Source organism: Brachyhypopomus gauderio, chromosome 16 (genome assembly GCF_052324685.1).
Source record: "Brachyhypopomus gauderio isolate BG-103 chromosome 16, BGAUD_0.2, whole genome shotgun sequence".
NCBI classification, from domain to species: domain Eukaryota; kingdom Metazoa; phylum Chordata; class Actinopteri; order Gymnotiformes; family Hypopomidae; genus Brachyhypopomus; species Brachyhypopomus gauderio.
The window spans coordinates 7,570,849-7,593,327 of record NC_135226.1 but is presented as its reverse complement, the minus strand read 5'-3'; the positions used below and the strand labels follow the sequence as shown (position 1 = coordinate 7,593,327).

Genomic DNA, 22,479 nt, shown 5'->3' with positions numbered 1-22,479 from the left:
TGTCTCACTCCACTGCCCCTTGGTCTCTCTCCTGTTCCACAGGGATATGTCAGATAGGCTAGTCTGGCTTTGCCAATGCAGATTATTGTACATAGACCATAATTACCCAGGACAGACTGATTTTCACTTGGTTAAAAATGTATTCAAATCGCTCAGATTACAAATAAATGGCATTTCTATAATGAGGCAGTATCGCACACCAGCTTGATTAAAGTTAATGCGTTTTAATAACGAAAAAATCCTCACAAAACTGCACTCAGAAGCCTTCATTAATTACTAGCATGGCTCACCATTTGCACAAATGCTATTAATTACCGCGGTCACATTCTGGCAGCGTTCGTGCAGATTTACTCTTCGTTCATTTGCGACAAAAAAAAAAAAGGGCCACATTTATCAAGGCTTCCAGTTTGTTTGCACGTGCATTTTCAATCGCAGCGGTTTGGAATGCCAACAGAGTTCCCAGCGAGGAGAACAGGACCAGGACGCCACCCGTCCCCCGGTGTCTTGCGACTTCTGATGTCTGCGTCTTCATACATACAAGACTAAGCACGCTGTTAACGCAGCGAACTTGTCTGCACAGCTCAGTGGGGCCTGACGGGTCTTTGTGCTGACGTTCTCCGCCGTCGACTTATTGCTATCGGCTAAATACCTGCGGGTGATTGAGCCAAAACTGTGATTCGTTCTTTGCATTTCGGTAGGTAATGAATCGGTTTCTGATTTGTAGATCCATCAGTGTAGCTGAGCACACGTCGAGGCCAGGAAAGTGGGACGATAATGGAAAACCGCGAGTCAAGGTCAGACGGCACAGAGATTTCCATCCTTTATTGATACGCCACCCCCACCCGCCACACCAAGGTGAAGAGACACCCATGAAATGATAACCTTTGTGACCCCTGACCCCAAAGGTCAGCAGGTCGTTGCTGATAACTGTGTTTACAGGGCTGAGGTGCCTCTGTCTGCCAGACTGCCTCCATGTGTGAATAGTGATCAGACTTCATAGGCCTTTAACCATGAGGTACTTAGACTACACAGCCCAGCACAATGTGCTCGAGGGACACACTCATCTTTGCGGTCCAGGGGAGGGGATGTGATTCTCTCTTATGGGACCACTTGCTGTACATAATTCATACCTACAGAGCTATTCAAATCCGCTCGCCATGGAAACGACTATAAATGAGTCACTGAGAGGCCACACTGGAAACATGTAAGAGAAATTTAAAAGTCTGAATTGAAGTTTCATGGAAATAAGGCTCGGTAGATTTACATAGACGTGTGGACATAGTGAAAATCAATAAAGGAAAGTTTCAGACACATGCTTTCACAGGCTTTACCCTAACGCTTCAGTGTCTGTTTAAGTCACAGTTAACAATGATCAGTATACCAGCTCACAGTTGAGAACAGCAGTAAAATATTTCAAGAAGCATAGCCTACCTGAAGACCATGTCTGACTCAAAAAGTCAAAGTTAAGACGACGGGTCTGTGTTCAGCTAAAAGCACCACACCACATTCTAATATATTATTCAACACTCAGGTGCTGTACAGTGGTACAAAGAAAGGTTTCTCCAAGAAATCATCAATTCATTTTATGCTCAACTTATGAAAACAAACAAATGAATAAATAAACTCTATTTCAAGTCAGTTTAACTTCAGGGAAAAATCCTTATTAAAGTACAAAGATGTAGGCCTGTTTCTGAACAGTTGTGAATTATTCAATATCTGTTCTTCAAGTAGCATTAAAGATATATAAAGGTATACACTGAGAAATAAGTGAGTCTGCACCAGTCGGTAGACCATAGACCATACAGCCTGTGGTCTGCACCAGTCAGTAGACCAGTAGACCATAGACCATACAGCCTGTGGTCTGCACCAGTCAGTAGACCATAGATTATACAGCCTGTGGTCTGTAGAGGGGCTCCCACCCCCCCCCCCTCCCCCCGCGCTCATCTACTTACGTTCGCCCCCCCCCGCTCAACAACTTACGTTCGCCACCCCCCGCCGCACCGGACCTCAGGTCACAGGTATCTGCCAAGATTGGACCGCGGACAAATTTAGTTGAGAACGCCTGCCATAGACCATACAGCCTGTGGTCTGCACTAGTCGGTAGACCATAGACCATACAGCCTGTGGTCTGCACCAGTCACTAGACCATAGACCATACAGCCTGTGGTCAGAGGAACATGGGGCCCCTCTAGGCCCCTCTACAGAGGAACATGGAGCCCCTCTAGGCCCCTCTACAGAGGAACATGGAGCCCCTCTAGGCCCCTCTACAGATGAACATGGAGCCCCTCTACAGAGGAACATGGGGCCCCTCTAGGCCCCTCTACAGAGGAACATGGAGCCCCTCTAGGCCCCTCTACAGAGGAACATGGGGCCCCTCTAGGCCCCTCTACAGAGGAACATGGAGCCCCTCTAGGCCCCTCTACAGATGAACATGGAGCCCCTCTACAGAGGAACATGGGGCCCCTCTAGGCCCCTCTACAGATGAACATGGAGCCCCTCTACAGAGGAACATGGGGCCCCTCTAGGCCCCTCTACAGATGAACATGGAGCCCCTCTACAGAGGAATATGGGGCCCCTCTAGGCCCCTCTACAGAGGAACATGGGGCCCCCATATGCTGGCAGACTGCTGTTCCTCACGCCTATAGGCAAAAAATATATACACATTTTAAGAATAACACTACATTATTTATGAATAAGTAATGTACAATTAATGCCACATTTACACACTGAAGAACTATTGCCAGGGTAATTTATTGCTTTATTTATTGGTTTTGGCACTTCACTCCTCTCTTTCACTTCACTCCCCTCTTTCACTTCACTCCTCTCTTTCACTTCACTCCCCTCTCTCACTTCACACTCCTCTCACTTCACCCCTCTCACTTCACTCCTCTCTCATTTCACTCCTCTCTCATTTCACTCCTCTGTCTCTGGGCTCAAATTCTTTCAGTCACATGATCTCTCTTTTGATTTCAATTACACAGTGTTATCAGGGGCGGGAACATTGCAACTCATTTCCCCCACAATCACTCCTTCCCTCCCACACAGGCGTACACAAGGACACTCCTCACTCCTGCTCCCTGATATAGACCCATATCCTTCCCTACTGATTCTGAATCTACATTAGGTCATTTCAATAAGCCGCGAGATGCTTGGCTTTGGCTGGCATTCAGGAAACAAAGGCGACCCCACCTGCACACACACACACACACACAACCCCCCCCCCCCCCCCCCCCACCACCACCACCACCACCACCACCCTTTCATCCATCTTAGTTATTGGAGTCAGACCTGCTGACACACAGCCAGACGGAAGGGGGAGGGGCAGCTAGCCCAATCTCTGCCTTGTTTGTTATGATACTACATTAAAGGGCCTAATAGAGTGAACAGAGCGTGTCAGGAAATATTGAGAGTATCACGCAGAGTGGGTAGGACTTTGGGACATCCCTAAGAGAGGGAACAAACAAGGGGGGGTCAAGGTTACTGATGAACTGACCTTGTTCTGAGCAGCTGTTGAAAATACTGACCTTTGACCCTAAAGTTGAGTGAGGGGCTGTTGTGGAGGGGGTGGGATTATAGCAGAGGGCAGGTATTATTATAGTGCCCAGCCCACATCTGTGCCCATGGTGTCACTTAAATGCCCCCAGCTACCCCAGGAGAAGCCGTCCAGCGGGTTAGGGGGGATATAATAACTCCTCTGTCAGAGTCCAGTGGGTTGCCGGGACTGATGGTTAACACCGGGAAGGAAACACAAACATCAGCGTAGACGTGTGAACTCCGAGCGTGGCCAAGTGTTTTGGCGGGAAGATGAAGACCAGCGGTCCACACTCAGACACTGGAGGAGATTCAGCTCAGTAAGGAGCACAGGCCTCAAGACATCAAACCAGAAAAACTCCCCAGTTCTGTTATGCAATGAAGCTAAACCACTATATCAAGAAATCCCAAATAAAGACTTCACCATTAAATTTACCAAAATAAAATGTTCCCAGAGCAATTTAAATTTTAACACAATACTTATGATGCAGACAGGACAAACAAGGTCTCTCCATTGACCGGAGGCCATAAATTTTATTTAAATTTTAATTCTCATGGAAACTGTAAAGTGGAATCCAATATTACACTTCTGCCCTTGTACATGCTAGATTACCCACCACTACTGACCTTGAAATGGTTGTGCTGAGAGTTGTTTAGTTATGATGGATAGCTGATCAGTTTACACAGTCCGCCTGTCACCCCCAACTCTATTGTCTCTGATAAAAATGAAATGCCATGCTGCTACTGAATGTGTGCGAATCAAGCATTATAATACTGATAAGATCCGCTTTTAGCTGGTTCTGTTCTGGGAGAGCACAGCACAGTTTAGGAACTCGTAATTCGCCCCGGTGGTTTCAGCGATGCTCTTTGATCATGAAAAGCACCAGCGTGGCTCCTTGAAATCCAGGCCTTGGTTCCCTAGGAAAGGAAGTGGTCCCACAGAAGTGGGCAGCGGACAGAAAGGGACCCCTGCCTCGGGGGACGCACCAGCCGCATTGGCCCAGTTCTCTTGGGCCCACGGGAGGGACGGGGAAGTCCTGGCTTCCAAAGCACAATCAAACAGAACCGAGGATGAAAAACCGCCCCATTATTTAAACGGCCACCTGCTGAGCATCAAGCTGTTTTATGACATTAAAACCTTTTAAATAATGCAGCGATTCGCTGCAGTAGGAACACACACACAAAAGGGGAGAAGGTGAACGTTTCTTTCCCCTAACTGGTTAAATGTTTGTCGGCGGTGGGTTGCCCACAGATGGCGTTGGGGTTTTCTCACCAGCTGTTGCTCTGGAGAAACAAGGGCACGTTTGAAGGTGAGATACTGCAGGGCTTGCCTGATGCTACATCAAAGCCGCTGTCACATTTAGGGTGCCTAGGATGGAGTCCCCTAGGATGGAGACCCCTAGGATGGAGACATTTAGGATGGATTCCCTTAGGATGGAGACCTTTAGGATTGAGTCCCTTAGGATGGAGACCCGTAGGAATGAGTCCCCTAGGATGGAGACCCCTAGGATGGAGTCCGCTAGGATGGAGACCCCTAGGATGGAGAGCCTTAGGTTAGAGAGCTGATTTCGGGCAGAACATGAGCAACTGAGCAACCCAAAGGAACCCAAAGGTTCTCCTAAGAGTTGTTCCTGTGTTTTTCTGACACGGTTGTGTATCAGCTGTTAGAACAGCCACATAACCCGTAGCCATTCCTAGATGACAGGCACAAGCCTGGGCCAAGCCCAGCCAGACTGGAGACTGGAAACGAACCCAGTGGAACACAGTCCCTGATGCATTACGGGCTACTCATAAAACCCCTTCACCAAAGGTGTCAACAGCATTAGGCTTACAAAACACCTGCCTGTTGAACAGCAATTAAACTGTTCTAAAGGGACTAAATGACTACGCAGAAAAGAGAAAGTATAGAGCACTTCAGTGAAACTATTGCAGTGCAGTGCCTAATTAAATAGTTATAAATAGTTATTTATAGTTTATATATCAGTAGCGAACCGTGACCTTTAAACCTGGGCCCGCTACCCCCCCCCCCCCCCCCCCCCCCGAATTTTTTTTTTCCTTTCTTAATAAACTAAATAAAGAAAAACTGAGACGACAGTACAGCTTTAAAAACGCAATAAACAATAATATCTGTACTAGATAACATCTTAAGCAAAATAAGTTTCCAAACAAAATAAGGTTCACAGCTCCGTGGTTCTCGGAAGCGGAATATGTAAACAACGCGCACGAGGACGTCAAAGGGATGATTCGAAACTAGCTAGCGATGGTGCTAACGACAGCTAGCGTCGCCACAGCGGGCGGAAATTATCATACAGTTAAGCCCGCCCACTAAGAGAGAAGATATGATTGGTCAATTTTGCTGTCATTTGAAACTGGTATTGCGCTGAATTATAACTGCCAGGCCCTCTGTAAACGAACAGCGGGCATCACAGTCCTGATAGGGGGAGACACAGGCTCACAGGCTTCCACTCAACCCCTCACCTTCCAACACAGATTGAATAGACACGGGTGAATATTTTATTTGCTTATATTTTTGTAATTGTTTAGATGTCGAATGTCAAACTGTAAGTAGATAAAATAAAATTGGATAATTATATATATAATGCTTTAAGAATATTTTAGGCCCTCTGAGAGGGCGTAGAGGGCCCTGACGGTTCCCCACTGTTATATATAGTTTAAATTTATATAGTTTGACTATAAAGAAAATAACTGGTTTATAAATATACATTCATAAATTGAAAATATGCAGAAATCTAAGCTTTAAAACACAAACAGAACCACACACACACACACACACACACTTATACCCGTTCTTTTTTTAAGTGGTTAGTAACTCTTAAGCAGTCAGTCTTGACTTCCTGTTTCGTTAAGAAGCGACACACAGGTCAAAGCCCACATAACCATCACCATTAAACTAAACATGTACTAATTAAATGAGAGAAAGGCTGTTGATGTTGATAACACAGGCAACAATTGTGCAAAAATAGCCCAATACTCTGTAATACTCTATTAAGACAGTAGTTGAGATACTAAACCTATTGGATGGTTAGATAAAAGTTTGACCAATCACAGCTGGCCAATCACAATGGTTGTTTGCATTAGACTAAGTCTCCAAACTGTCATCATTTCTATGGTCAGATGATACAGAAATTGATTTTGGCAACAAATACCAAAGGCACCTTTGGTGTAACGAGGGTTTAGTCTATTCAGAAGGATCTAATGTAGGAAGTGATGGATCTATGATTCTGTGAAGATGGATGGTTTTGTTCCTTTGTTTTCTTTACCATGGGCCTGTGAATTCATGGAATAAAGGACTACAACAAATAAAGGAAGATTTTAGATTAAAATCTGGGTCATGGTTGGATCTCCCAACAGGACAATGCTTCAAAAGCATATCTCTGAATCTGCACAAAAATGCTTCATTGACCACAGCGCGCAGCTATTGCAGCATGTTAAAGGATCTGGTGAGAAACGTTCACAGAATTATAGATGCCACCTCGTCTAGCATTATAAAAATGCTGCCAATGGAAAAAACACACTTATTTTATCATGCACTGTTCTGTAAGATCTTACACAATGACCAGCAGTTGTGTGACTGCAGCATATTATTTCTGATAGTAGATCAGCAATACTTTAGTATTTTCCCCCAACACACCATTAATACAACCAAGGGAGATTGTGATCATTTATAAGATTAAAAACTAAGATGCAAAATGTTTACATTGGCCAGGAGAGAGAGGGGAGGAGGAGGGGAGGGGAGAGATAAACAAACAGAGAAAGAGGGAGAGAAAGAGGGAGGGAGAGAGGGAGAGAATGAGAAAGAACCTCAAACTAAACTCTGAGACAGTGTCAGTTGCACACAGAAATATAGATTGAAAGAGAATAATAATAAATCCAGGCCCTCTGAAGTCCACCCAATCTCACATTTACCATTCACTGGTGGAGCATTTATAAGAGCAGACGCGTCAGGAGACACGGCGGGGGACACGGCGGGGGACGGCTGGACAGGAACACAGATGCAGGCTGCAGAGATTCATTTTGCTACCGAGAGACATGTTCTGGACAGGTAATCACACCGCATGAGTATTTATCATGGCCATGAGACAAGCCAGCAATGAGACTTTCAAGAGGCCAGGGAGATGCTTACAGAAAAATATATTATGAATCCACGCAGACCTACCTGGACTTTACTGAAAGACGGGAGGAGCCTCAGCTGAATTTACTAAACCAGATCACATCTATTCAGTTTGCTGAATTATTATTATTTCAACCTACAATGTGCTTGTAAAGTTGTTAGAGAATACAAATGCACCATCAAACCGTAGCGTTAGTCTGGAATCAAGGCCTATGATTCAACTGGGAAAATGTGATTTTTTTCCCAATGTCCTTGCAGTTGTTTTGATGAGTGTTTACACAAGCATGTTTTAATGCAGAAAATGGGGAGAATATATTTACACTTACACAAACTCCTAAGAGCATAAACACGCACGACCTTTCTGGCAATTCAGCATGCAGTACAGTACAAAGTGCCACATCATAAGGTGGTCAGTGGCATTAGTAGGTCAACATCTCTACAGCTAACACAGGAATGAACCATAGAACACAGCTGCACAATATGAAGGAAAATATTATAACCTATTACGTTACTGCTGTGGGTCACATAATGTACTGAACAAACACTGCTAACCCCCAGATGATTATTTATGTTTGCTGAATTGTGAAGTGATAGGACCATAGGAAAGGAGATAGTAATCTCTTTCGGCTGGCTAAGGTCCAAAGCCATCTACCGGGGCATGCTTTCGAGAAATTGACATGACAGTGAGGACTTCAGTGAGGTGAGTCACCTGCTATGGTGGAGGTCACATGTGAGACCACGAATGCAGGGTGCCACAAGAAATAGAGTATTTTACACACCACTGCTCCACGCGCTCCCCAAAATCCTCGAGTTCACATTTTTTAATCAAAACCCCCCCAAGGAATGGGATTTAAAACCAGTCACACTTTACTGGTTTTACTGGTTGGCAAAGGCTTCCTGGAGGACTGGTATTAGGGAAAAGTTACAAAACCACTACAATTCAGTGGTAAACAGCACACAGGAACGGCACACTCAAATTGCACAGCAGTCTTGCGGGCCAACAATTTCAAACCACGAAAAAAATAAACTCAGCGTGGCTGAACGGTGAGATTTCATTGAAGCCTCTTCGCGTGCTACAACAGCCAGATTGACTCGCTAAAGATGTCGTCACTCATTAGTTAACAACTAGGTACTCACTGGTAGGGGCAGCTTTATGCACGAAATAATAAAAAGTATATACATTTATATATATATATATATATATATATATGTATATATATATATATATATATATATATATATATATATATATATATATATATATATATATATATATATACACAACATTTCATTTTGTTACAGAGGTGTATAAAGATAGATGTAATTTGTAATTTTATATGTTTATATAATTAATATATGTAATCTTAGATAAATATTTTTGTGGCAGATGCCAGTATATTATATATGCAATAAAAGTGCTTTGTTTTCTATTAATTATTGCAGTTTGCAATATCTTCAGGTTTACTAAAAGACCCTGAAACGCTGATTTCTCTTGGGGACAGCCCACCGCCGCGGCACATTATAATCACTGGATTAAACAAACTCGGCACGTTGTGAGTGATGATTAATTCATGGAGGTATTCTCCATTTCATACATTTAAGAAGGACATTACCAGGCAGAAAGGGAAAAAAATCACGTATTCAGTGCACATCGCGAGTCCAATACATCACTAATACGCACACGTTTAAACTTTCAGCACCACAGTCTTAGGACAGCTCCCTTCCTTAAGTCTTTACGACGAACCAAAATATTATTGCCAGTGTCCCATTGAAGCTTTTCAGAACCAGTGATAAAAACCCCAACAGCAGGATTCGGACGGCTCGCTTACACTTAAGAGAATCCATTCAATGAACATTGTAAGCTAAACCCCAATATGCCAAAAGACGTTGGCAATGCTAGTTGTCATTACTGCACGTTCACCCTAAAAGTTTAAACGAGAAACCTTATGAACAACGAGATTAATGAATACAGTTGAAACATCCAAGCATGTCGTATTCAAGCTTCCAAGCTGCAAATGGTCATCAGATTCTGCGGAATAACAGTCCACTGATATAGATCGTTTGTACAGCGAGATCGTAATGCCGCGGGCACGTAACTGCTTCAGGGCTGATGCAGCGTCTCCGTAGCTGCAGTGAAAGTTGTCGATACACCGTAAAGAACACACTGGCACTAACATTCAGATGCATGAACTCGCCATGTGTTCCTAAGCTCAATATATTTTACGTTATTCACTGCTTTCACCCTCGCTTTACCGATAATACTGAAACGCATCGCCGGGTGTACAGCTCGGAAAGCTGAATTTACGGTGTAACACTTACCTACTTTCCCGTCCGCAGTTGACGTTTAACTGATCCTGGAACAGACACTACACGTCCATGTCTTAAAGCAAACGCACGCAACTTTCCACTCGATGGTCGGTATCACTACTTGGTGAGGTTCCGACGCAGCTCCGTCGTTACCTGTGACTGGTGTTCAAACGCAGGAAGAAACATACAAAGAGAAGATGGTTGGAGAGACTGAGGTGCCCGATCGAGAGAGGTGTTTAACTGCAACTACTCATTAAGAGATCGCGTGGCAAGGTGTACAAACTATTCCTTGTCTGTCTGTTTTCTCCTGAAACTGCGCCGAGACGACACGGTGCTGTGAATCGTGGATTGATTTGAGTCCCACTCCTGACTTACATCACACCGATGGGATTTCCAAGCACATTCAAAGAGGTCTCTGCTTAATTTTTTTGTCAGGTGCGGTTTTTAAGTGGTACGTCCTGGAGCGAATACCTGGGGCAGCTTCCTTTTAACTTAAGACCTAGAAATTAACTTCTTACATTTTTGTCAATTAAGATGCTAGTCGCGATCACCTAGCAACACTGCGACGGAACAAAACCTCGTGCAGCATAAAATGAGTGTGGGCTTTGTATGTACCTGAAAAATACCCACATGATACCCATATAAATAGAAATATCTCTCATACTAGAGAGATGCACGTGAGACAGGAGACAATGAGAGACAATGTTGTCCCCATTTATTTTTTTATATTCTTTTATTCACTGTGATGTGGTCCACTTTATCACAACAGGCATATGTATACCTGGCATTGCTGTTTGCTCAAAGTGCACAAACAAACGCTACTCTCTTCCAGCTGCATGGCCAACATTCTCCACAAAAGGTCCCGCCCGGATCTATGTTGCAGCCTGCTGCAATTAACACCTTAACGGGGCTGACCAGCAGGGGATGGGGGCCATGTCCAGAGGGAATGAAGGACCCCAGTCCTTCCTAATGTCCTCTGATGGTCTCTCACCAAGGAGAGGACAAAGAGACTGACCCATGGGTTATTTGCAGACTCTACCCATACTACAGTGCAGGCTGCTAATTCTACATTCACTAGTAAATCTTTTATGCTGAGACTGTACCTTCTCTCTACTTACATGTGGTCCTCTTTTGATAGATAGTTCATGTCCAGGTTTCCCTACGTGACAGTAATTACTGTTAAGGTCTCTGTGCACTTCTTTCAAATCAGCATGACACACGAATGTCAATATTGGATGGAATCTTTATGTGTGAGACGACTTTATGAAAATACCCGAACAATATGAAACACTGAGATGCCTCGATAACTCAGGCACTGTGTCTGTAGTCCTAAATACAAGCATTAGGCTACTCAGCACTGAAAGTGCTGAATGTAAACCGTTGGTATAAAGTAACTTCTCCTGTAAAAAAGCTAGATGATTCTGTATACAAATTGTGACTTTAAGAAATGCCGTATATACAAAAGTTGTCTTTTCTACTATTCTGTAAAGGAATGAAAGAACCGTGTTCATGAACTGCTGTGGTTGCACTGTGACAGGATCTGTGTGCTGGTTGCACTTCGACATGTGTTCATCTCACCCTCCCCATCGTGGCTTCAGCCGATTGAAATTCACCGCGTGTGCCGTGGGGTCACTTTCTCAGCTTCAGAACCAACCGCCACCTTCGACCTGCTTATCCGAACGCGATACGCAGCACCCACGCATCATCCAGGAGTGGATATTCAAGCTCTCTCTTCCTTTGTAGACGAACATAACTGGGAATCTGGAGCGCTGACGTGAGGAACCAGACCGACCGGCGCTGCACTGCGGCTACGACAGCTGTGTAGTGGGAGAATGTGAGATGGTTAACTTCTCACTGCAGACGCCTCTCTGGGCTTCCACATTTGTGGAGATACGTTCTCTGCTTCACATGAACACGATTCATACAAACCTACAATAGCCGTTAAATGTGCAGTGTTGCATCGTGGGTCGAGGGAGTGGAATGGACCACAAGACCATAGTGGAACAAGAATGGAGTGCAACACTATGTGTTCAGGAGAGACGCACATGTAATATTCACAACATCATTTTTAGTTTTGAGAATGCCACCAGGCGACAGATTTGTGAGCTCGTAGACCAGATGGACCGAGCTGAGAAGATCTCCATCAGTATGTATAAGGCATCCTCCATCTGGAGTTCCATGATGCCTCGAGAAAAGAAATCACATAGTCAGACTTTCCTTCCTCGTTGTTTTACATTTAAATCCTGAAACCCATCTGTAGTGGCTTGGGGCAGAGTAAACTACATTGAGCATAAGTAAGATCTAACCCATATATGGGCGGAGTGAACTACATTGAGCATAAGTAAGATCTAACCCATATATGGGCGGAGTGAACTACATTGAGCGTAAGTAAGATCTAACCCATATATGGGCGGAGTGAACTACATTGAGCGTAAGTAAAATCTAACCCATATATGGGTGGAGATGGGCGGAGACTGAACATCCATTACTATGATGATCTTTCAGTTTCTATCCACCTCTAATACATATAATCAATTAGCTCATGAATTATCTTCTCTCCCTCTTAAAATCAAGAACCTTTTCATCTCTGAAAGTGGAAACATGCCATCATTCAAACCAGTCATAAGGTTTGACCACATTGTTTTGTAAACCTATAGTGCAGTCACTAGAAAGTCTGCATATTCATCACCCACAATGTGAGAGCATTTAAAAGCACATTCAAGAAAAAACAGCGTGTCACCACATACCATTTCAGTTCTGTTTTTTCCCCAAAAGGCTTCTAACTGATATTTCACTTTCCTGCTTCTCTACGGTTATTTATTAAACTATTTTTTTTCTTGAAAGTTGTTGAAAACTACAGGAGTGGCAGGTGGTGGTGTATTTTGTGAAGTAACCATCTGTGGCTTCTATTCGGCATCTTTCTGATGTTCAAATGCGGTTCTGTTTCAGCGAGTAATTTCAGAGCAGAGCATATCTGTAAGAAGCTCGAAATCAGACCACCAATATAAAAATCCTCCAGTGGCTAGTCATGTCCTGCTCGGCACACACACACACACACACACACACCACACCCAAGCGCTAGTTAATGCTCACTCTCATCAAAGCCTGCATGGGACGATGGCTCTGGTCCTCTGGCATCATCACAGAGGTGAGAGGACCCTGCCCCGCAGTAGAGAGGCAATTCCACTACATCATACACAAATCCATTCGGAGCTGTTCAAAGACACCACCTGAGCTTTGAATCCTCCAAAGCACAATGAAACTCATTCAGACGTGCTGGGCATAAACATAGCGGCTCACCTGGGAGAGGCCTAGCTAAGAGACCGTCAGCTCCATCCCTGGCTAATAGCTTTTTCGGACTAGAAGTTAATTCTGCGGTGGAATTAAATTATAAAGCATGTCAAAACAAATGAACGTCTAGCTCCAGCCAGGTGCTTTGTTGTCAGGCCCGGGGAATTTGCAATCTCGCGAAGGAGCCCCGAGCTCTATTTAGGACCGCCGTCGCCCGTACGATGTTAATTCGTTGTATTTGTCCCTTCTCTGTCCCAGTGAGCACTCATACATGTGTTCCCCCGATGGGAAGAACAATCACATATGAGCGATCACAGAACGTCTCCATTGGAAAACATGGCTTTTGTTGTCGAATACATCAGAAGCCCTTGCTTGTAATGCTGGCATGTTCAGAATGCATATGAAGCACTTCGTTTTTTCTCACGCCTACAGATGGCATTTTGTGGCATTGAAACCTGTTTTGATTTTTAAAACGTTTTAGGCCAAATGTTTCTTTCCCCTGAACATCTCACTTCCTCTGACGTGCTGCCACGTCCACAGCTGGTACATGGTCACCATCATAACCAAAACCAGTCAGAACACGAAAGGGGTTATAGTGTCTTAAACATGCTTCCATAATACAATAGAACACTTTGGGATAACACTGACCTTTGGATTATCTGATTAATGTATCCATATTTAATTGTCTTAAAAAGTGTAGCGTGCACGAACAGTTGCGTACAAGTTTCACTTGCATTGCAGTGCAGCGCGGTCATTTAAACTTAGTCCAGGAAAAGCTTCTCGGGCAGAGATGAGTCAACATCCTCATTATTCACCAGTAATCCAGTGTTGGCTCCCTCGTGAAGGTCACTCTCCTCCCCACAACCACCACCACATCATATCCAATGAAAGAGGGAGTCGTGTGCAGCAGTCTCACACGCATACTAAATGTAGCCCTGCTTCAGGAGATGGGGGGGGGGGGGGTGTTCTGCAGGGTCACTGTCTCCTCTTTAATTATGCCAACAGAAAGAAACACCAGGATGGGAAGTAAATATATTCTAATGAACCGCACAAGCATAACAGTTGGTCTCCTTGGCTTGAAAGAGTCTACTTACTTTTTAAGGTCCCCTAAGGTTTTTAAAGATCTAATGAGAGTTTTATGGGTGTTTTTTTGTTCCGAGGGGTGGGGAGGGGCGTTTGATGTGGGATTAGTAAAAGTTACTACTTTCAAGATGCTACCTTTACGTTATTACCTCCAAAATACCCCAAAAAACTCAGTGAACAATAGCAAATCTTGTTTGATTAGTCTCGTATGAATTTGTCATTCAGGCTTCAGTCTGTTAAAATGGTTTCCTTTTACATTCAAATTGTAAATCACTTTTTGCAATATTCCTAAGATCTGATATCTAACCAATACGCTGACTAAGATGAAATTCTGTTTAGCTGCTTATAAATCCGACTGTGATTTTGAATGCAGATTAGATCCCGTGGAACTGAAAGACTAAAGGTTCGTGGTTTGAATATACACAGTATAAGATGAAGATTTCAGAGGAATTTACATCTCATTAAGCAACCAGCTTACTGGGTCTCAGGTGGAAGTTCCCCCCACTTCAAGACATCTTCATAAAGGCAACCAGTGGGAGGGAGGTATAGAAAGATATGATATTCCTACTGCAAACGTATGTGACATAATTAGAACATTTATGCATATCGGTGAGTTGTCAGTGAGCGGTGAGCAGGAACACATACAGTCACTTTACAGGCTTTTGTTGGACAGGAAAAAACAGTCTGCTAGATAGTGTGATATCAGGGTCTTGTACACGTGGGGAAAATCACACATCTGGCATGAAAACATTACATATTAATTAATTGTCTTGACAACCAACTAGAAATGACTAGAACCAACTAGAAATTTCTTTTTTGACAATAGCAATGCATCTGCGGACCCTCAACCTCTCCTGATTTAGAAGTCTGTAATAAATGGTTAGGTGTTGTACGTAAGGCAACGTTTCCACTCTTTAATACTCTGTGCCACGCTGACCAGAGCTGAACTGCAAACAGGTAGTTAGTTATCAGTAAAGGGCTGTCGGGGGAAAAGGGACTTCTTTCCCTTTGATAAAGCTCAGCTCACTGCGGAGGATCAGAAATGGCTATCGATCAGTGCCCCCTTTATCTGGACGGCCCGTGATGAACACAGGATGCAATCAGTCCCATCCAAGAGGGCCTACGTGCCGACGCCTCCCCTAAAGCCCTTCTCTCCTCCATCACTGATCAGGTCATCTGTCGTTACTGCGCAGCTTGGGAGGTCATCCCTCACTCTCCTCCTCCTCTCTCTCAGAACGTGCTGGACAAGGCCAGTCAAATGGAAAGAACAGAAGAGTCTCTGCTCTAAGCTCCCTAGCCAATCCATAACGCTAAACATGCTGTAAGTCATTAGAAAAGATTCTGCTCTGACCAGAGTGTAAAAATGTACTTTTAGCAGATTTGTAATGTTAAACTTTTAATTAGAAAGAGGTGAAGTTATTTTTTTTTCAAATGATAATAATCTGTGTTCTTACTGATTACCAAACTGTTGAATTCTGACTGAACAGGTCAGTATAGCAGAGTTAAAAAATGCCCATAGAGACACGAGCTAATGAGACACTCTCTCTCTCTCTCTCTCTCTCTCTCTCTCACACACACACACACACACACACACACACACACACATACACACACTTCTCTGGAACCTGTCATTCACAAACCAAATCACCATTCTTCACCCTCTAGTGGATTTATGTTGGTGAATAATGAAGAACACTATCGCTGTACCCAAACGTCCCAGAGCTCATGGGTTTACATATAAACACGACAGTGGTACAGCATGCATGGATTTGCATATACAGCCACAAATTGTGTGCACACACACATACAAACACGCATGCTTCAAAATACCTGCTAGCATTGGGATACTCTGGGAAAACAACATACACAATACAAACTGGATATCAATTAAAGTGATGTATGTGTCCAGGACCTGCTAATTGGAACACAGTAATGTATTTAATTACATACATTACCAACCTTAATTAGGTATAAATTGAGATGCTTTTACATTGTCTGCCAGGTTAAGGTTGGTAAACAAGCTGATGAATTCAGTCCACAAGAGACAGTGATTAGAGTGTCTTTGGTTCCAGTGGGGGAAATGCACTTTCTCCAGCAAAATTATCAGTATTTCACATTTCAGCCATATCATTTTATGCTGAAAAATTCATCCAAGCGATTTGAATAAAAATTATGCATAGGAAAGCATGCTTCAACTTTAACACACCAATATCTTCAAAAACATTTTCAAACTTTAACTGCAGCATCATTTGAAGAGGAACGCGTCTTTTGCTAGCATGATTACCCTAATTAACCTAATTAATATTTCAAATAAACTGAATGAAAACAACAGAAACCTCTTCGTGGTGGATGAAGAATCGGTAGCATCTAGAAGTCCACCTCCCTTTGCTTAGGCCCGAGCCGCGTGACCAAACTCCGAGCACCTTTTATGGATTGAGGACATATTTGCCAGCCTTGCAGCAAAATGCCCTGTCACTATAACGGATTATGGCTTTTATTAGGGCCTGTCGAGGCAGAGGCCCAGGCTCGGCAAACACGCTCTGCAGGCCAACACAGCAACCTGCAGAGGTTATCCAATCCCCCAGTTAAAATAGCCTTTCACTGTGATCGAATACATGCACCAGTGAAACAGTTCACGAGCTGGGTTGATGGCGGTGGAAACGATATTCTCACCTACCAAAGGTTTTACTTGGTCTCTCACAAATATCACCCACGCATTCTAATGTGTTGGCACAAAGACGGACGCGCGCGTACGGTGCGCACTGGTTTATTTAATCACTGCGGGGCCGCTGGGCGTGCTCGCGCCCTCCGAGGGCCACGGCAGGCAGCAGGCAGGCGAGGGGCCACTCACAATCACTCTCATTCTCCTCCGCTCTCTCCGTCCCCGCAGAGTGCAGTGATCATATACTTGTTCGTTCATGGTTATTTATATGGTAATGGAGACTGAATGACATTCTCCTCTTCTTTAAACTCCACTTCGCCTGCAAAAGGGGTGGGGGGGGGGGGGGGGTTGAATCCCTACACATCCACAAACTGAATTATTTGTCATTTTAAAATGTCAAACAATTGTTTATAAAGATGCGGATACGGTATACGGTTCGGAAAGAGACCTGCAAGGTGGCCAGTGAGACTCAGTCGCTCCTGGACGACGGTGGTTTGAAGAGCACGTCCTCTTGATCACGGCCGCTTATTCTAATAAGCGAATCGATCCATTCTGATGTTCTTTTGCTTCTCAATTTGCTGCCTTTCAAGTCGGACTCAATAAATCTCGCGAGTACAGGGAGTAAATTGGCACGGGCGTAAAAGTCTCGCCTGTCTCCCCCTGTGATTTGTGCGATTGTGTTACGAGACCGCCAATCACGTGCATAAAAAGGCCTTATTGGTAAGTCCACGCAGGTCTTCTGTGTGTGGAGTGGTTTTAAAGACCGGTGCGCACTAGTCCCGCTCGCGCACTACCTCAGGCGCGCGCAGGAAGACGCGTGCTGCATGCACACCCACGGGCCTGTGTGCGCGCAGCAGTAAACACAGCTAATAACCCCCTCTCTGCTCCGCAAACTCCTTATCTCAACCCAGCAAGTCACCACCCAGCCAGCTCTTAATTACCGCGCGCCAAACCGTTCCTCGCGCGCGCCTCTCCCTCGCCTCCTCCTCAAATTGCCTTAAACGCGCGGCTGCACTCTCAAAAATATGCTAAAGGCGACGCACGATATTTTTTTTTCATTAGTTTCAGTCTTTTTAAGAAATGAAATGTTAAATCCGTGTACCGGAAGCATTTTTGAATTCATTAACGTGACAACTGAAAGGGTCGTGCAGGTGACGCGAGGCTCGTTCCCACAAGGCGCGAGCACAACTTTAGATCTGCGCCATGGACACACGTTTCTACTGAATCCCCCATGCCATACAGTATTGTGCTTACACTGCATGTTCTGTGAAGCTCGGGGGTTCTCATGTGTGTTTTTACCATATATATTACATTACTATATGTCTTATTGTAGTATTTTCCTCCTTTCTGCTATCTATCTACCTACCTACCTATCCATATATACAAACACACGTCAGCCCAACTCAAGTCTTTTCTTTGCTTCTGCACAATCGGGACGTTTATCAATCTCCACTCCGAGGTGCTCATATGCTCAGTCTCGCTACTGGGACTCCATCAATCTCAGTAACAGGAACTGAAGTCTTGTTTCATTTAAAATCAATGACCATATCTTTTGTTTTCTTGACACTGAGTTGAAAGTAGTTCTCACTGCAGCACTTGATAAAATGTGATGTCTCTCTATGGAAGCACACTAAGGAATCATCATATGAGTTTAAAACGGTGTCATCTGCATAATGTATAACTGCGAGGGTTTAGATTAGGTTGAGATGCACAGCGTTTATTCGTTTATATAGGAAATATAACATTGGCGATGAAACACACCCCTGTGGGTCCTGTACTGATTATCCTGACGACTGAAATCACTGAATTCATTTAGAGTTGCTGGCTATGGTGAACCAAAAACTCCATAAAGTCATCTGCTCCTAAGTGTAACATCTCATTGACCAGGAAAGGAGGCTGGACAGTATTAAAAGCGCTGATCATTCAATTAATCAATCAATCAGCAAAATCTTGACTTGACTATGTACTTCTTGTACGTCAGTCCCGGGCTTTTCCAAACCTTTCACATGTTCTGGTGTTCATAGCACAACATGGTCTGGTAGCATCTTCCACCACAACTACAGAACCATGACAGAATCCAGCGGACACTGATATAGACGCCAATACGGAGTAACCAGTTCAATAACAATATACGGTCTTCATAAAAACTTGTATAATCATAATTGTATGATCTATAAACCTAGATGACACTTCACTGAATGATTAAGCTCTTTAAATCAAAACTTTCATATGTCTACAGGGTCTTGCTTTGTGAGGCTTTAAACAAGGCAATGATTCAAAAGCTTAGAGAGCACTCCAAAGATATACACAAACACACAGGAAGATGCAAACACACGCACACATACACACACACACACACACACACACACACACACACACACACACACACGCACACACACACACACACACACACACAGGAAGATGTATACACACAGAGAAGCACTGCAAGCTTCTGTAACACTGGCCAGGGCAAAGTGAAGGCTGGTTTCCATTTCAGGGTGTGTGTGTGTGTGTGTGTGTGTGTGTGTGTGTGTGTGTGTGTGTGTGTGTGTGTGTGTGTGTGTGTGTGTGTGTGTGTGTGTGTGTGTGTGTAAAACATAACTCGTGTTGGTTATGGTCCATCAATAATGGGCTGTGAAAAACTGAACCAAAGAAACAATTTGACAATAGTAACTAATTCACTTTCTGGCGACAAATGTGGGGTGGAAATAGTACAATATTTCACTGAGGCAGAAACCATATCCAGTGAAGAAGAAATAGACCACGCTAGGCTATGCTAGCCTTAGAAGACTTTGGAAAGGTCAGCTGTAAGCCAGCTGTCTGCTATTTTAGCGCTCCATCTAGTCTCCAAAGACTATAATAAGCAAAGCAGAGCTGTCAGACATCTCATACACCCCCAACCATGCAACACAGCAGTTCACATACAAGCCTGTGTAAATGTCAACTCATGATATACCCATGTACCAATGATGTTGACATGAAGCTTCAGCATGTCTACAGATATAAACACTGACACACACACACGCACACGCCAATGTGCACCAGCACACTTGTTTTAACAATCCCCACACATCGGCCCTCAAACACAACATGCTCCTCATTCTCTTTCTCATTTCACCTCCCCGTCAGCCTCAACCCCAGCGGATCGGACGGGTCAGGCAAGGCGGGGAGGCTGCGAGGTGCCTCCGCGGCTCTGAGGACAGGGCTGAAATATGGGTTCTGACCTCTGACCTCTCGCAAACACTCTTATTTCTCCTTCATTCTCCCCCCCCCCCGTCTGTATTCATCTCTCTCTCTCTCTCCCTCTCTGGTGGAAATGAAAAACATGCCACCGTTTTGTCAGATCCATCCTCCCGAAGATCACCGCCCCGTCGGTACACGTACTTTGCCCGTATCGGCCAATTAGTGGTCGTGTGTCAGACGGACAGAAGCCAGCTCTTCTGGCCGAGCGTCTTCGTCATCTCGCCTGCTTATTTAGATCTGCCTCGCAAACAAATGACATTCATAGGACACCTGAGCAAGTGCCGCTTCCTGGTCCCTGGTGGCTGGATTCAAATAGGACTGAGTCATCGGCTGAATTCAGCCGCACCGACACCCGCGGTGCAAAACACTTCGGAAAACGTGTCTCTCGCTAGAAAAGATGTTTGAACATACTGACTGGCACCTCACGTCTCGTCGTACCTCGCTTGACTTTTACATGCGGGGAATCAAATAAATGAGCAAATAAATAAATAAACAAACACAGTTTAAGTGTTACTAATAACATGAAAAATGACACAATTATCCTGACAGTTTAGGTCCAATGTTCAGATCTTCTCCCAGTTGCTAACAGCGGGTAGTCTAATGTCCGTTCTTCATCACCCACTGAGCCTGCATGATTTGTTCTGTTGCCCGGTCATCTTGTATCGGTGCTTAATGCATTCGGTCTAGGCTAATGCAGGAACCAGCAGACACAGGCGAGGGACTAGCCATGATCACAAGGACCCAGGTGTTTTAGACTGATGCTAATAACTGATATTCGTTGCATTATTTATCCAAAAAGGGATGAATATTCAGCTCCTAGAATTGTTGGTCCTCAATTAGAATATTTGAATTTTGAATACGTTCTTCCAGCCATAGATACGAATTGCCAGACCTGTATATGAATTGCAGAGATGAAAAAGTACTGAAAAAACAGCCAATGTAGGTGTATCGGTGTGAAATTATATCTTTTCTTCATAATTGCTCATAAACAAACATTTCAATCAGTGATATTATGGAACATTACATCCCCCCCAGCAATAACAACACACTCACAAACATACACACACATACACACACACACACCCTTCACTCCCCTTCGTTTAAATATATTCTGTATTGCATAAGAACTGTGTGCTGTTTAATTAATATTTTTGTGTAATTCGTTTTTGAAACGAATTAATTGGTACTAACTTTTTGCATTTTTTTGTTAGTTTTTTTTACCAGATAAAACAGCTATTATCATGCAAACCTGTAATGATTGTTGATTCAATATTGATATGAAATTCCCAAGCATATGAAACATCAATCATGCTGTCCAGCAAAAGCTCAGGAACTAGTCTGGTCAACCAAACACAGGGCAATGGACCGAGCCATCACTGTGTTCCACATTATTCTAATGTATTGAGTCATGTATTATCTAACAGTATTCACACATCAATGTTTGTTTTAAGTAAGTATACATTTCTGGTGAAAACCTATGAGGCAATTTTCTTCTGAGCTGTGGATCCTCATATTTCTGTCTCTTGTTTGTTTATTCACTTTCAAGCAATGAAATGTGGGTTTTTTCTTGCTGAATTCCCTCAGGCACAGCCAACACAGGAGACCATGCCTCAACCTGTCAAAACCCAGTCCGCTCTCGTCCTAGTATTGGCCAGCGTAATAGTGAATGTCCACCAGCAGCTCTGGGAGACTCCTCCATCCACAGCTTGATGGGCAGAACCAGGTCCAGTCTGACCAAAGCCACAGTCGGCGTCTCCTGTCTGCAGGCTGGAGGCCACAAACACCCTGCCTGAGATGTTTTCTGAGATTTAAGGCCAGCGTGAAAAGGGACTGAAGTGTCTGAGCAGTGCTGGTTGAGGGAGAGGACGTCTCTCCGCACTCTCTGTCTTCGATCGCCTCATCAGTAGGTGCTGTACACAAGCTTCACACTCACGTGGTGTTCCCTTTCATGAGACAAACAAGGTTCAAATAAACAGGATTGTTTTTCTTCAAATATTTGTTTTTGTTGGTTAGGCACGGGCCCTTTATTAATTTTGTTGGACATATTCTAAAAGCAATCACCTGTTTATAGCTTTCAGTCTTTGGAAATAAAAACGTGACAATAAGACTGTCAGTGAATATGCATTTGTATGTTGTGTGTTTGTGTGTGTGTGTGTGTGTGTATGTGTGTGTGTGTGTGTGTGTGTGTGTGTGTGTGTGTGTGTGTGTGTGTGTGTGTGTGTGTGTGTGT

General features: G+C 44.0%; 1 protein-coding gene across 1 annotated transcript in view; it reads right to left on the bottom strand.

The window, feature by feature from the left end:
- LOC143478139 (roundabout homolog 1-like) overlaps window positions 1-10,468 on the bottom strand; it is an 82,960-nt gene extending 72,492 nt beyond the window's left edge. The window contains exons 1-2 of the mRNA XM_076977094.1: window positions 10,346-10,468; window positions 9,983-10,129 (exon numbers count right to left, since the gene is read on the bottom strand). The gene's annotated coding sequence lies outside the window, so the exon portion shown is untranslated. The remainder of the gene's footprint in view (window positions 1-9,982; window positions 10,130-10,345) is intronic.
- Between the last annotated feature and the right edge of the window lie 12,011 nt (window positions 10,469-22,479).